Below are 17,413 nucleotides of genomic sequence, written 5' to 3'. Positions count from 1 at the left end.
TGAGTGTAGCGTCAGAGAACACAAAAGAAATAACTTAAAATCCTGAAAACATGAAGTTGTGCGCACAGAAGTTACACCTTTGGCACCTTGAAATAATCGCGTCCCAAAACATACAGGGATCCCGGTCGTCATTGCTTTTTGTTTCTAACAAACTGCAGTAGAAGACTACGAAGCAGATTTCAAAAGAATCACAAATATCTAAGGCAGGAAGAATTTGCCCATTTGGAAGATTGAGGCCCAAGTGTTTAGAAATAAAGAAAATGGTTAGAAGTAAATCATTTGTTTCAAATGTGCATTTTGTCTTCAGTTCCAGCGTAGGCTACCATGGCAACAAAAGCATCTGCTTTTGCAGGAAAATTAAAAATGGAGAATTATTTTGTTTGATCCATATCTTCATGCATACTTTTTTTTTCCTTAGGGGAGTAGTGAGAAAGTGTTGGGAGGATTAACAGGCTGACTATCAACCTGTTTAAACTATGCCATAATCACTTCTTCTGTGGCTAACAAATTCTAGAGTGGGACTTAAACGCGGAACTTTTGGCTCAGAGGCAAGTGCACTACCCACTGAAGCACAACACCACCGAAATGGGGAATGCTGGAAATACACAATAGGCCAATCAGCACCTGTAAAGAGAAAAATACAGATTATGATGTTTTGGATACTTAGCCTTTATCAGAACTTACATGTAGTTTTTCCTTCTTACTTTCATTTGGAATGAATTTATTTCCACGTATTAGCTCTGGAATCCTTTAATTAAACAGTAGAAGAACTGACTGCTAAAATTGGTAAACTTTTCTTGATAAACTTGAAAGTTTTCAATCAACTCAAATCCTGGATTTTAAAGAACACTTAGCTGTGAAACCTCCACTGTGTTCCTGCCATTTTGAAGGATGAACGACACATGTTTTCTCTGCAACACAGTTATAAAATATTATTTTTCATTAAACACAAGGCAGCAGTTGATACATGACATTATGGCATCAGCAATTACACGCGTCATGCTTTATTCTATTGGCAAGACTTTGCCTGCCTAACACCACCTCCATAACAGCACTTCACCATCCACACTCATTCTGTTGCTTCTACAGAGAAGGATTGAATTGAATCAGGCTCGTGAAAGATAATCATGAATGTAAAACAGACCAGACAGTACAATCCTTATTTATTCAGTTAGTTACCCACGTTACTAATAACTCTTGGGAAATGTACCCACAGTGTTTAGTACTGATGTCCATCAAGCCTTGTCTTTTCTAGAATTTCAAGAGAGCTGGCTTAAGTGAAAGAGATCTAATTTTGCCCTGCCAGAATTGCTATGCTGTTAATAAGCAGACATTCCATTCTTAGAGTGTTACAGTGGACCTTCAGCATTGACCAAGTGGGTGTGGCTATTAGACATTGTGTAACATGGGAATATATTGCCCCCTTAAATCCCTTGGGTACTGAATGTCCTTAGCAGCCTCAATGTTGTGAATGTTAAGTGTTGTACACCTTTTAAATGCAGAATATAAAAATTTGAGCCGTGCAAAACCGTAGAGCATTTCTTTTTTAAACTATCATTTTAAGCTTTCTTCTCGCCTTCTTGCAATGGATCATTTCCCATTAGAATGGGAAGTAGTTTGGACGTTTGCCATTTTTACTTCTGATCTGGCACTAGAAAACACATGACAGCTGGTCAGGAACTGCCTGGACTCTGCGCCACACATTTCCTCCAAGTGTAACAGGCAAGTTTCAAAATTGTTGAGCAGAACTTTCAGAATGTCATAGGATCAAAATATCACATGATACAGAAGGAAGCCATTTGTCCCATTGTGCCTATGCTGTCTCTTTGAAAGAGCAGTCCTATTATTCCCAACCTCCTGCTACAGAATTCTGAATTCCTTTGTTAAAAAATGGTTCATTTGCTTAAATTCAGCAATGTAATGGTAGCCTAAGTGGTTCTAGACCTCAGCATGACTCACATCAGAAAAACAGCTTCCTGTATTGCAATGGGTTTTATGCCTTCTGTTCAGACCAGCATTTCATAGTATTCAGTGTCAAGGTTCACTTGTGAGGAAAGTCCATTTGGATGAGGTTTACTGGAGGGCTGCTGGTTTTGGTGCTGAGGGAGGAGGGGAGCGACAAAAGAGACAAAGATGATGGGGACAGAAAGTATCCTTTTTGCTGGATAGATGACTGCATGTCTTATAAGGGAATCAGATGAGCATTCTGGGCTCTGCAGTTTGGCTTTTCAGAATTAAGCTAATTGACTTCATCATTTGCAAATTAAAAGGGCCTAAGAAAAATGTTGCAGCATTAATATACAGAGTGCAATAGAAGCTCTTAATAATAAAGCTTTTGTGCGAAGTAAATCCTTAGTTCATTTTAAAGACAAGTCCTGATGTATTGTTTTATTATTCGTAAAGAGCTCAGAACTAATTATAATGTGAATATATATCCTGGGGTGCCATATCACTGTTGCAACACAGTCATGTGCTGAGCAGCAACACAGTCGTCTAACAGTCCACCAGCCACATGGGTGCAGCGAGAAATACACTCGATGAAACCCCAGCAATTTGAGTCTAAAGTGTGATTACTTCCAACCTATGGGGCTGGATATTTTATGAAGGGGGGGATGTGGAGGGGGGAGGTGATGGGGAGAGATGTACTCAGTAGAAGAAAGTCCCTCCCTTGAGAGCCGCTGGCCAATCAGATTGGTCGGCAGCTGTTGCCGTCCCAGCAGCGCTAGAACTCAGTAGTGGTCATTGCTGGGACTGCAAGCATCTCCACCAAGAAGATCGATGGTGACCAGACCCAGGCTTTATGGACAGGGAGGGATTGGGCACCTTAGGGAGGGGGGAGCTGGGGAGTGACGGATTTGGAGGCCAGACAGGGAGGCACAAATTAGGGAAAGTTGTTGGGGGAGGCGGCTGCCCCCACTGTATACAGGGCACTCCCAAAGGATGTACCCCGCCACCTCCTTCCTGCCCTTTCACCAACTTTGATGAAAAAAACGGCCTGCCCCCCCCCCGCCTCACCCGGCTTCCACTGCCTGGCGTATTATGGCAGTGGAGAAGATTGAGGCCCTTAATTTGCACTTAATTGGACAGTTAAGGGCCTCAACAGGCCTAAGGGCAGGCAGGCTAGTGAGTGCCTTACCCACCTCTTGTATTATGAGGACCAGGTAAGGGGTGTGCAGGAAGGTGGTGGACCACCCACATGTCATATTATATGTGCCTCCCCCCACTGCCGAAAACCCAGCCCATGGGAACCAAAAGACTTAACATGTAAGAATCTTTGTGGCAAATTAATGCGGAATTTTTGGTGAATATAAAAATGGCTAATAAGTACAAACACAGGCAGGATAAAGAACATTTTTTCAATTTAGCTAATTCATGCACCATTATATCCACAAAAATGAAATTGTGCTCAAAATGACTGTAAGCCATCAATAACGTGGCTTACGATGCCAAAAAGCAGAGTTAAGACCGAGTAGTTGTGTTAATATTCTTAAATCATGAAAATTAAATCCACAAAGTGAAATGGTTTTACTGTGCCTTTTATTGCACATTATTACAAATTGTGGTCCAGTTTCACGCTGTTGTCTTCCCTCCGATCTACAAATTGAGTTAATTTATTTTGGCTCGGCACCTTGGCCCTGCTACAGAAAAATAGGAGTGAGTTTTAGCTGTTGCTATCAGGCTCAAAAAGGATTGCTGCCTGTTTTATATTGTGCCCTATTTCCCTATCCATCAAAGCTGCATTTGTCCTATTCCCGCCCAGTGAGAACAGTCAAAATCAACCCCATAATGTCAGCTCTCCGTTTAATAGGATTTGTGACATCACTCAAGGGCCCAATTTTAACTCTGTGTAAGTGAATGGATTTTGAGTGAGTTAAGATCTCAGCCCTTTTTGGTCAGAAATCTTGCTCAATGGAATTGTCCATTGTGGATGGCTCTGCATGTAACAATTCCCAGTGGAGAGACCTGAGTGGACAGATAACCTGTTCCCTTCCAAAGTCTTATGCCCAGTAGCAACAGTTAAAACTCATGCATCTTTTTGGATGGTGGATGGAAATGGCCTCATATGATTTACTCTGAAAAATATACTACACTGACCTAGAATAAACTGATTTCTGACCACCGCCATCACCTACAAGAACAGGCCAGAGGCTGGGAATTCTGCACTGAGTAACTCACCTACTGCCTCCCCAAAGTCTGCCCCACTATCCACAAGCCACAAGTCAGGAGTGTGATGGAATACTCTCCACTTGACTGGATGAGTGCAGCTCCAACAACACTCAAGGCCATCCAGGACAAAGCAGCTCTCTTGACTGGCACCCTATCCACAAACATTCACTCCCACCACCAACGCACAGTGGCAGTAGTGTGTACAATCTACAAGATGCACTGTAGCAACTCACTAAGGCTCCTTTGTCAGCACCTTCCAAACCCGTGTTCCCTACCACCTAGAAGGTCAAGGGCAGCAGATACATGGGAACACCATCACCTGGGAGTTCCCCCTAGAAGCCACTCACCGTCCTGACTTGGAAATATATCGCTGTTCTTCACTGTCGCTGGGTTAAAATCCTGGAACTCCCTCCCTAACAGCACGGTGGGTGTACCTACACCACATGGACTGCAGCGGTTCAAGAAGATGGCGCACCACCACCTTCTCAAGGGCAATTATGCATGGACAATTAATGCTGGCTTAGCCAACCCCGCCCATATCCTGTGAAAGAATAAATAAAAAACACCTCCCATCTGACTCACATATTAATAAACACATGTTGATTTCCAGATTATTTAACATGTCTGAGAGGATCACTTATGCTCTTAGTAGCTATACTGGTCTTTAACATGTCTACAACGGACATCAATAAATCCACAAGATAAATATCCATTCATGCCTGAGGCAAAATTAGATCATGCCAGGACCAACAATGCATTTAAATTGTAAGGATGGCCTAGAATTTGCTCTGTATTGGTGAACCGTTTGATGCTCATTCTTAGTGTTTTTTTCTACTTTTGAAGTGTTTATTTCTCTAACTTCCCCCCTCTTCCTACTGTGAAGGAATCACCTCCTCCTGGTGAAAGGCAGTACAGACTCTGGTGCTGTCTGATATTACGACCAAATGGTCATTTTTTAATGTGTGAACGTTGGTTATTATAGGGGCGGTGGGGGAGCCAGAAAGATTTCCCACCCAGTCCTCGATGTGACTGGAATCGGTACTGAAGCCTGCTGTCACCTCACCTCCCTGACTACAGGCTCACGGTTAGTGGCAGGAGTCCTACCAGGAGCTTCCTGCACAACCTTAATGAGCCCTCACCACCACCTTCTCAAGGGCAACTAGGCATGGACAATAAATGCTGGCCCGGCCAGCGAAGCCCCCATCCCATGAATGAATAAAAAAATACCCACAATGAATAGAGTGGAGAAGGCGCGAATGGAAGTAACCCCCACCCCCTAACCCCATCACCCACTCTGAAACTTGATCCCAAAGAGAAGAACACACCTCCTGCATACCCATGCACTTGTACTTTTCAGCAGGGGTTACTTTATGGTAAGCAGGCCTTGGAACCCAGCTCCATTACTCTCAGTAACTGGGATGACAGTTATACTTGTGATAGTGCAGTCTGCATATTGTGCAGTCACTGCCACTAAACTACATTGGCAAGTGGAGGGAAAGCCGCAGCAGATAAAATCAGATCTGAATGTGTAGCTGGCACCCCAGCTGCTGTGGGTGGAACTCCAATTGTTCCTGATAGAGGACAAGTTATTTTCATTCACAGAACGTGGTGGGAATAGCACAATCATTAGCTGACCTTACCTCCCCTGAACTGGATAACTTGCTGGCATTCCTTGGAATCCACAGCTTATAATTCTTGAACAGCTGGCAGCTTGGAAATATCATGCCGAGGAGAAAAATCTAGGAATGACATAAGAGATTGGATGTGTAGTCTGAATTATTGAAGCAGCCCATGTCCAAATGCTCCAAGTCCTACACAATATTCAGGCTTGGGCTAACAAGTGGCAAGTGACATTCAGGCCACACAAGTGCCAGGCAATGACTATCTCCAACAAGAGAGAATCTAACCATCGCCCCATGACATTCAATGGCATTACCATTGTTGAATCCCCCACCATCAACATCCTGGGGGTCGCCATTGACCAGAAATTGAACTGGACTAGCCATATAAATACTGTGGCTACGAGAGCAGGTCAGAGTTTAGGAATTCTGCAGAGAGTAATTCACTTTCTGACTCCCCAAAGCCTGTCCACCATCTACAAGGCCATTGACCAGAAAGTGAACTGGACCAGCCATATAAATACTGTGGCTTCAAGAGCAGGTCAGAGGCTAGGAATCGTGCGATGAGTAACTCACCTCCTGACTCCCCAAAGTCTATTCACCATCTACAAGACACAAGTCAGGAGTGTGATGGAATACTCTCTACTTGCCTGGATAAGTGCAGCTCCCACAACACTCAAGAAGCTTGGCACCATTCAGGACAGAGCAGCCTGCTTGATTGGCACCCCTTCCACAAATATTCATTCCATCCACCACCGACAAACAGTAGCAGCAATGTATACCAGCTACAAGATGCACTGCAGAAACTCATGCCTCCTTAGACAGCAGCTTCAAATCCACCACCGCTACCATCTAGAAGGACAAGGGCAGCAGACACATGGGAACACCACCACCTGGAAGTTCCCCTCCAAGCCACTCACCACCCTGATTTGGAAATATATCGCTGTTCCTTCAGGGTCGCTGGGTCAACATCCTGGAACTCCCTCCCTAACAGCACTGTGGGTGTACCTACATCTCATGGACTGCAGCGGTTCAAGAAGGCAGCTCACCACCACCTTCCCAAGGGCAGTCAGGGATGGGCAATGAATGCTGGCCCAGCAAATGCTAGCAACATCCATATCCCATAAATGATAGAAAAAAAAATTGCTTCATTTAATGGGGAAGCGGGGGAGTTGGGAGAAACTGTATCAAGAATGATTTGAAATGTTTCGGTATAGTTAGTTGCAATGCAGCTAACGATTAAATGTCCTCTTCTAAATCTATGCTTTGTTATGTTATTACGATCTTACCAGTGGATCATTACATTTGGTAAACCAGGTGGTAAGGACAGAAGTATTATATCATGTCACACAGCATGTTATTCAGCTGCTAAGATGCAACTGGCCTGTCCCTTTAAGGCCACAACATCTAATTATACACCCACAGGTCAATTAATAAAAATTCTGCCTATTCAATGTCCGTTCGGAGGGTAATTTTTTTTCTCGTCGGTTGGCAGGGAGATTTTAATATCTATAATGATGTGTGACATTTGAAGTCAGATATCTGAAGTGTGATGGATCAAAATTGTTTACGCAGATAAATAATTAGATAGATAGGCAGACAAGATAGGAAGGCATGAGGCCTTGTTTGGTAGCCCGAGAGTGCGGTTCTCTGAGGTAGAGATGAGAATGATTTTAAACGGCAGTGTGTGTCTGCAAATTGAAAAGAATTTCAAAATTTGCCGCTAAGGACCAAGAGGGTAACGTGGAAAAAAAAAACTAAACGAATTAAACGAATGACAGATGAAAGTTAGTTTTATTGAGCAACGTTAGTAACAACATTGCTGCAGAATCATTGATTTTCAGGATCAGTTGCATAAGCAAAGCAATTTTAAACACTTCTGTTATTTCACAACAGAATTGAGGGCAGTGTGTTTTGTTCTGTGATTATGGTGTGTTAGAAAGTTGTAGTGCTGGATTTATTTTTAACACTGTTCAAGTTCCCAATGTCTGGTAGCTTCACTTATGGGGCAGGATTTTACACATCGGTGAGTTGGGGGCAGGGCCCACTCAACGATGCATAACATGACGCGCGGTGACGTCAGGCGGAACTCCCAACGTCACCACGCCCCATTTAAATTTTCAGGAAGGCGGGGGCGCAGCGAAATCAGCTGTGTGCCCGCCGACCTGTCAATGGCCAATTGAGGTCATTGACGAGTCAGTTAAGTAATTAAAGGACCTGCCCGTCCAACCTTAAGGCTGGCGGGCAGGCCAGGAGCCCCAGCGCGAACTAGAAAAAGCATGAAACCTCATCCACGGGTGGGATGAGGATTCATGTAGGTTTTTAAAAGTTTTAATAAAGCTTTTGTAAAAATTATGGACATGTCCCAACTCATGTGACATTGTCACATGAGGGGACATGTTAGGGAAATTTTATTTTTCTATTTTTAGGTTTTTAACATCTGGAGCTGATCTCCCTGAGGCTGCATTTAGCCTCAGGGAGATGAATGCGCTGTTTTGTGCGCACCCGTGGAAGAGCGCATTCTCGATTTTGGGATTCCCCCCCCCCCCCCTGCACAGGATCGGAAGTGCGCCTGTGCCCACCCGCCATTCAACTTCGCCCCCGAAAGGGGGATAATTCAGCCCATGGAGTTTGAAATAGTCAACACTCAATTCAAAGTCATTTACTTCAAGCTATCTGATAATTCTAATTTCTTCAAAACTAAATGCTCATTTTGCTCTGTAATCTACACTGCCTACTCCAAATTTTTGGATAACCCAATTATTTTTGTGGAAGATATGGCTTTGAATTACATACTATTTAACCCTGTGCTGTTTTTCAGCATGTGTGTACTTTAGAAAGGAGGTCAATCTGAGAGAGTTTTTTATGGATAATTTAGAACTTCATTGTAACAATTTTGTGTTCATTTGAATTCAAATTGAAATGTAATTATATATTGATGGTATTTCTAAATACGTGTCTTTCTCTTGTGACCTGACTGGAACACAATGGGCCACTTGTCAAATACTGGCGGGGTCAAGTCCCAGAGTTCATCTCAAGCCGATCCTCTGGGATAGTCTGCAATTTTCAAAGTCCTGGCGGTGGTGGGGAGGAAACAGCGAACTCGCTCACCACCAATTAGCAGTTCTTTAAGCTCCTTTAGAAGCTAGTTAACGGGCTAGGGAGGTCAACACTGCAGCTTTTCCTATGATTTTGGTGTACCCAAACAGTCTGGTACACGTTAGTTTTTCATTTACCGTTGAAAATGATCAGACTGTTGGATAATCTGTGCTGGAATTTGTGCATCATTTCATTTTTGCCGGGTCATCCTCAATGTCATGCCTTTGTCCTGCTGGCCCTCTGAGGAGCTGCCTGCTCTCTTTGACAAGGCAGTGGCAGGCCCCAACATGGATGTCTCCTGTCTTTGATGCTAGCATCAGACAGGCAGCTCCCACCTCTGGGAGGCACTCAACTCATTAATTGGGTGATGAGCTCACCTCCTGCCCAGTTAATGCATTACATTTAAAAATAGCATTGTATGTGCGATGCAGGGTTGGGACCCAGAATTCATCTGGGTGTCGGGTCCCAACCTCTTTGAAAACCCGGCGTAATGACTAGGACATGTGTAGGTGGTGTTAAAGGTAGGTTAGTTGCCAAAAATGTATTTACATTGAATTGGACACTTCCCATAGTGATTGTGATGATTTGCATTCCCAAATTTTCTTGCTTAACAAACTGGTTGGTGTATCAAACTGAAAAGCAAATTACTATAATTAACCTAGGACAATGGCCAGGAATGATACAGTGAGGCTGACAGAGAATCCATACTTTACTGACAATTAATATACGGTGTATATGTGCAACTACACATTAAACAGCATTGGCGGAGGAGATAGTAAAGACAAACAGCTCGGAACATCAAGAAATGCTCAGCAGGAAACAAAATTGTCTGGTACATTGTGGATAGCGTGTTATGGGTTTAATTTTGAGATTAAATTTGTCATTTAAATAAAGCCTTCATTTAAACTTTGCACAAAATTAAGGTTTCAAATAAAGTTATTTCATAAAGATAAGGGTGGTAAAATTCAACTTTGGCAGGGCAGTAGTGGATTGGGCACTTATTATATATACCCATTGAAGTCAGCTGATAGGCTGCCCTCTACTTTACACCTAGGAGGATGAATGTGGCCTTCTATTTTTCTATTTTCTTACAGGTTGTAAGTAAAAAGAGTAAAGCTTTACTAATGATGCTTCCTGTTCAGTTTTACATGCTTAACATATTAAGCAAAATTTGCCAGTGCCTTAGGTTTTAGTTGAGCATCTAGAAACAATAATGCAAAATCACTGTTCATCAGAAGGTACATTCGATGAAGCCATATTCCCAAATGGGAACTGCACTTGAAGCCTTATCACTGCAGCACTGACTCTCCACCCACTTCCTTCAAATATCTGTCCCCTGCAGCGATCAAGAGATCACGGAGTCTAGTTGGCTGATGCTCATTTGAGGTTGAAGTGCTTCTGTTGATGGCAGTGCCATTTTAGAGGATCTTTGTTAAAAACAGCGTGAAGTGCAGCGTCTGCATACAAGAATGTTTTGATTCTCGTTAGTAATTGAATTTCAGTTCAATCTAGCATCCAAAATCTTTGTGATTATCTAGGTGCTTTGTTAAAAAGATAAAACCGAAGAATGCAACAGCGGGAATTGGATAGTGTACAGGAATTTCTGTAGAGAAGAAGAAGAAGAAGGGAATCGAGGTCTGTGGGGAAAGTGGAGTTGAGGTGGAAGATCAGCCGTGATCTTTTTGAATGCAGAGTAGACTTGAGGGGCTGTATAGGCTGCTTCTGCTCCTCTTTCTAACAGTAGGGAGAGATAGTTGTTAGTAAAACCTTGTGGCCTGTGAACAGTTTATTTTTTAAAATTTGTCATTCTATTCTAAAAATTGGATATAGGAACAAGATGAAAAGAAGAACAAGACAATCTTTACAGTTCTTTCTGCAGCACCATTCGATGCTGGGTGATGTTGTGGTTCTAGAATGTGTTTGACTTGGTGACACAGAGGGACCTGGTTGTCCTAGTACATGAATCACAAAAAGTTAGTATGCAGGTACAGCAAGTATTTAGGATGGCAAATGATTTGTTGGCATTTATTGCAGGTGGAATGGAATATAAAAGTAGGGAATTTTTATTGCAGTTGTACAGAGCCTTGGTGAGACCACATTTGGAATACCGTGTACAGTTTTGGCCTCCTTATTTGAAAAAAAAATATCATTGTGCCGGAAGCAGTTTGGAGAAGGTTCACTCGACTCATTTCTGGGACGAGGGGCTTATCTTATGAAGAAAGATTGAACAGGTTGGGCCGATACCCATTGATGTTTAGAAGAATGAGAGGTGATCTTATTGAAACATATAAAATCCTGAGGGGACTTGAGAGGATAGATACCAAGAGGATGTTTCTACTTGTGGGGAAGTCTAGAACTAGGAAGCACAGTTTAACAATAAGGGGTCTCTGTTTTAAGACGGAGATGGGGAGAAATCTTTTCTCTTAGAGGGTCGTTAGTATGTGGAATTCTCTTCCCCAGAAAGCAGTGGAGACTGCGTCATTGAATTTGTCCAAGGCAGAATGAAACAGAGTTTTGATAGACAAGAATCAAGGGTTATCAGGGGCAGACAGGAAAGTGGAGTTGAGACCCCGACTAGATCAGCCATGATTTTAATGAATGGCAGAGCAGGCTCAAAGGGCTGAACGGCCTACTCCTGCTCCTAAGTCCTATAACAGATACTGCTGCAGCTACATCAACAATGAAAGCAAGTTGCGAATCTCCACTTTCGTTTCTACTGTGGGCGCTGGAATTATATCTGGAATTTTATCTTCAGCCCTATTACTCTCATCTTCCATGTGCTGTTTTTTTCCTGCTCTCTGACTGAGTACAACTCTTGATCTTCCTGCTTGATAACATCAACTTCTGTTGACACATCTAGCATACGCACATTTGAGGACGTCCAGAGTCCTGAACCAACTTTAGACTTATCATGACCTCGACCTGGTGCATGGCTGTTTCCTCTATTCCTGCCATGCCATCTGGATATGACTGACCTTCCCACAGGCATAGCACTTTGACTGGAAACAGGGGGGGGGTGGGGGCATTTAAACGCCAGTTACCATGGCAACATTAACATCTAAATTTCTGACTCTTGAGTCTGCGAACTTGGCTGTTGTGGCCTGGATTTCACTGAGATCCAGTGGACCTCTCCTGCCAGTTCAGGAAAAGAACCTCACTTGCAATTTGCACTATCTCTTTCAGCCATTTCCACGGCTACGGCCTCAACACCTCTCCTTCCGCATTAGCCTATTGCCTTTACTCAAAAGCTGGGCCTGGACTTTATTGTTAGCGAACTAACTTTATTTACACCTCCCTAACAGAGAGGGCAGCAGAGAGGGCAATATAATAAAATGCTCAGATCTTACAATAGACTACAACCCCAGAATTTAACATCACCTTTTTCCTCCTTAGCATGCTGTACTTATCACATGTCATGTTGCAAATTAAGCATATACCGCATCCCAAAAAATTACTTTCTGAAAGAAAGGCATCTAATTGCATTCGAATTAATCAATATTAACTGCTTTCAAGCTCTTCCTAGGGATTCTATTCCACAGATATTTTTCAAAAAAAATACCTCATTCATAAAATTTGAAAAAGTACATTACATAACAGTTCAAATTTGACATTAAATAAAGTGTGATACAGTTCTGTTTCCTTCAGTACAGTGTGTGGCTTTCTGAGGTGCCTCACTACACTCAGAATCACAGGTTGTATTAATACGTGCATATCTTGTCAAACACACAGCATGAGGGGCCTTACATGAGTTCCGGCCCCTCAGTGTAACATGGTGGGATGGCCTTAGATTGTAGCCTTTACCTTGAGCTTTTGCGGCGGCTGTCCCAAGCTTTCATCTGTCCCTCAACACTTAAACCTGGACCTTGTAACCTGCCAGTTTTCAACTGTTGACAGCTCTTTGCACTGGAAGACCTGTAAGTTTCGGGGAGACCAAAGAGTCGTCTTTCACTGAGTTGCTGACGGTCCTCCAGCAGCAGTTGACGTTTGGCTTGTTGTACGTCCCTGGCAACAGCCTGTGGAGCACAGAGTCCTACGTTATGCAGCTGTTCGGGATGAACCTCGACAAAAATCACTGCATCTCTTTCCAGCCCTGTTTTATAACGGCACATTCCAGGAGGAGGTGGGTGGTGAATTCTGTCCCACTGCAGCCGCCTTGAGGGCAAAGCGCATTGGCGCTGAGACTCCAGGTGCGCCTGAAGGATTTAACAGGGAGCACCCTTCTCACCACCAGCCAATCTGTGTCTTTGTGCTTTTTGAAAATTCTGTCCCATGGATTGTCCACTCATTCAAATATTCTTTCTGCAGATTAGTTTTGAATTTACCTCCTTTAAATACAGAACATCTTCTTTGGTTCTACTTTTCTGGATAAGGTGAAGTAGATCGTCATGGTCTATTTTTTCTAGTTCTATTTAGAATCCTTTAAACAGCAATTACATAACCTTTCAACCATCTCTTTTCTAGAGAGAGCAAGTTTAATTTCCATAATCGTAACCATTTCAATACCAATTTAAAATAGATTTGCATGTAATAAGAAATTGCTCGCTAATTAGATTGACTTGCATTCATATAGGCCTAGAAATTCAGCTACGCATTGTCTATTTTACAGACGCTAAACAGGTCTGAGGTCTCGAGAATGCCGGGCACGATGCACACATGCTTGTTATGAGCTGCAAGCGCATTGCCTGCTGCATTGATAAAGAACATAAAATCAACATGCAGTGCCCACACCTGAAACGGGCATCAGATCCATTTGCATATAAGAGGCCTGTTTGAGCACCACCCCACCAACACCCCCCCCCCCACCCCCACCAACACCCTCCCCACCCCGCACTCCCCCCCACCCCACCCACCGCCTCCCCGCAAGTTTGCTTTTCCTTGGGGTAGCCCACGTCAGCACCATATATTCACGTAGAGCAAGTCTACATGCAGCCAAAAGAGGCGGTCCTTAGGCTGCAATCAAAAGGCAGAATTTCAAAATTGGTTGAATGTAGACCAGGAATGCCTCTCAAAACCACATCCAAAGAATGTGGTTGGTTCCTGGCCTCTGGCCTCCACGGTCTGCCACTGCCCCCACAAAGTTCTTCTGGTGGGAAGGCAGTGACGTATTGTCACTGGGCTAGAGACCCAGGGTAATGCTCTCAGGATCCGGGTTCAAATCCCACCATGGCAGATGGTGAAATTTGAATTAGATAAAAATCTGGAATTAAAAGTCTGATGATGACCACGAAGCCATTGCTGATTGTTGTAAAAACCCATCTGGTTCACTAATGTCCTTTAGGGAAGGAATTCTGCCGTCCTTATCTGGTCTGGCCTACATGTGACTCCAGACCCACAGCAATGTGGTTGACTCTTAAATTAGGGATGGGCAATAAATGCCGGCCTAGCCAGTGACACCCACATCCCACATCCCATGAATGCATAATAAAAACCACAGTAACCTGTAGGTGTAACCATGGCAACTCCCTCACCATGATGACTCTAAGCATTCTGCAACAGCAACAGCACAAACGAAAATATAGTCATTACTTCATCTAAAAACATGCAACAAATGTATGCATATACTACCTAAATAGAATAGAAACGTACAAATAAGGTGACCACCTGGTCTTTAGTTGAAAGAAGAAACCATTGTTTTTAGCCACCATTCAAATTAGTTTAACCAGGAACCAGCAGCAATTTCTAACACTTTGATGGTTTTATGAAATATCAGTCAGGTGTACTCAAATGAAATCTTAATAATCAGTGCACATATATCAGTCCAACTGCCTCATTGTTGATTGATCAAGCATCAGTTTATGATGATACGAACACTAATCTCAAAGTTACATCTAAAAATTCCGAGGCATTATGACATGCTCCATGGAACTACATTAGAGCGCACAGCATTGAAACAGGTCAATTCAGCCTGATTGGCCTGTGGTAGTCAGAGGTTATAGGTTTACGTCTGACTAAGCAAGTAACCTAGACTGACAATCTAGGACAGTGCTGAGGAAGAGTGCTTCACAGTTGGAGATGTTGTCTTTTGGGTTAGATGTTAAAGCAAGGCCCTACTGCCCTCTCAGATGAATATAATGGATCCAATAGCATTATTTTGAAGAAGTACAGGGAAGGTATCCACGGTGTCATGACCAATATTTGTCTCTCACTTGGTATCATTAAAACAGGTTATTTGGATATTATTATTGGACACATTTGACATCATCGCACTGCTGTTTGCAGGTGGCTATCACGCTTACTACATGTATAGATTTGTCTCAGATTTGTACAAAGTATGATAGTGGGTGGGAAAAGGTTTTTCCCCCCCGCTGGCTGCAATGGTGGGTTTTCGCACTGTATCGTCCCATTTCTGCCTCATTAATTGTGCAGCCACAGGAAACGCGCCATCTTGCTGGCGTAGAGCCTCCCATTGGCCCGCCACGCCATTACCTCCTGCTTCCTCACACCAGGCGCCGTATTTAAACTGCAGCCACGTGCACACTTTTCAATGCTTGCAGCCTGGGGCTGCTCCGGTGAAGACATGGCTCCAAAAACCAAGCAGAATGCAGGCCCCCCGATTCAGTGACGCACCCCTGGGACACCTGCTGGACGCCGTGGAGACCCGCTGCGATGTCCTCTACACCCGCTCTGGCTGCAGGAGGCTCATTAGCCTCACCACACTGGCTTGGGAGGTGGTGACATAGGTGGTCAGTGCCAATGCTGCACACAAGAGGTCGGCCATCAAGTGCAGAAAACGGATGAATGATCTCATCCGTGCCGCCGGTATAAGGCAGCCAACTTTTCTCTCTCAACTCACACATTCACGAGGCCATCGCACATTCACGGCCTCTCACTCAGCTCAAGGGACATCACCACTCACTCTCACACACACACACCCTCACATTTCCATCTGGCCTCATTTCCTCTGGAGGTTGCCTCCTCAGCCCTCACCTTCTTGAGGCCACTTGCAGAGATCGACATGCACCCCTATACACAGCTGGGATACCCCCCCTTCCCAGCCCTCGCCCTGCAGCCTCTCCCCTTGCCTGAGGCCACTTCTCCCCCTTCCCCAAGCAAGTCCTAGCCCTGCAGCTGTTGAAAAGCCTTACGGCTGGTTTGGTAAGTAGAGAACTGCCCGTGAAACCCCCTAAAAGTGATGTAGTCATCAGCACCTGTGAAGCCTGGCACTGATGACCGCGCATGCTGCCCGAAGCAAGGTAGGAAAACAAAGTCCTGAGTGAAGTGCAGCTTGGCAGGTGCACGTCGCGTATGTACAGCTGTGGAACACGTTGGCATGTAATCACACCGACGTGCCTGGATGATCCAGCGTGGGGGGATGATTCTGGTGAGCAGGGCTTAGAATGAGATGATAATGTTTTTTTTTTATTACTCATTCATGGGATGTGTGCTTCGCTGGCTGGGCCAGCGTTTATTGCCCATCCCTAATTGCCCTTGAGAGGGTGTTGGTGAGCTACCTTCTTGAACCGCTGCAGTTCATGAGGTGTAGGTACACCCACAGTGCAGTTAGGAAGGGAGTTCCAGGATTGTGACCCAGCGACAGTGAAGGAACGGCGATATATTTCCAAGTCAGGATGGGGAGTGGCTTGGAGGGGAACTTCCACGTGGTGGTGTTCCCATCTATCTGCTGCCCTTGTTCTTCTAGGTGGTAGTGGTCATGGGTTTGGAAGGTGCTGTCTAAGGAGCATTGGTGAATCCCTGCAGTGCGTCTTGTAGATGATTCACATTGCTGCTACTTCGCTTTGGTGGTGAAGGGACTGAATGTTTGTGGATGTGGTGCCAATCAAGCAGGCAGCTTTGTCCTAGACGGTGCCAAGCTTCTTGAGTGTTGTGGGAGCTGCGCTCATCCAGGCAAGTGGGGAGTATTCCATTACACTCCTGACTTGTGTCTTGTAGATGGTGGACAGGTTTTGGGGAGTCAGGAGGTGGGTTACTCATCACACGATTCCTAGCCTCTGACCTGCTCTTGTAGCCACAGTATTTATATGGCTGTATTTATGTATTGACATTAGGTTCCCAATGTGCGGCGATAGGAAACACGTTCCACCATTGACGGGTGGCGCGAATGAACGCAAACTGGTCTCGTGATGGCGAGAAACCGATTTTTGGCCTTCTTGCCATATTGTCCCACCATGACGCCTGACGTCAACGTGTCTGGAAAATGCTGGCCTATAGAAATGCAAGTTTTGTTTGTAACCCTTAAGTAGCAAATGTTTCAACACATTTTAAAAAGTGATTTCAGATAAAGCTAGGAGAGTTTTTGACACTTTGTCCAAACTTCCATTTATTGAGCAAGAGGGACTGCATTTAATGGAGCCTACCTGGCTTTCCTTTCATGTCAATTAAATCTAGGTTTCTTTATACGTGTGTTTGTGGGTTTGCTGCAAATTAAAAGAAATAAATCTTTCTCTCAGCCTCATTAAATAAAAGCAAGGACTGCTAACAATTTCCTTCAGGTCAGAAAATACTTACTTGCAGCACATTTTGCAGGTAGCCCACGGTTTACACAATCTTGTTGTCTGAGGTATTGAAGT

At 44.1% G+C, this 17,413-nt stretch overlaps 1 protein-coding gene across 1 annotated transcript in view; it reads left to right on the top strand.

Annotated features, from left to right (window-relative positions):
• The window catches only part of ppp1r9ba (protein phosphatase 1, regulatory subunit 9Ba), a 222,675-nt gene that overhangs the window by 118,024 nt on the left and 87,238 nt on the right, over positions 1 to 17,413 (top strand). The gene's annotated exons all lie outside the window — the stretch shown is intronic.

Source organism: Cetorhinus maximus, chromosome 25 (assembly GCF_964194155.1).
Source record: "Cetorhinus maximus chromosome 25, sCetMax3.hap1.1, whole genome shotgun sequence".
In the NCBI taxonomy this organism is placed as follows: domain Eukaryota; kingdom Metazoa; phylum Chordata; class Chondrichthyes; order Lamniformes; family Cetorhinidae; genus Cetorhinus; species Cetorhinus maximus.
Note: the sequence above shows the minus strand (reverse complement) of the source record. Positions and strands in the feature narration are given on the sequence as shown.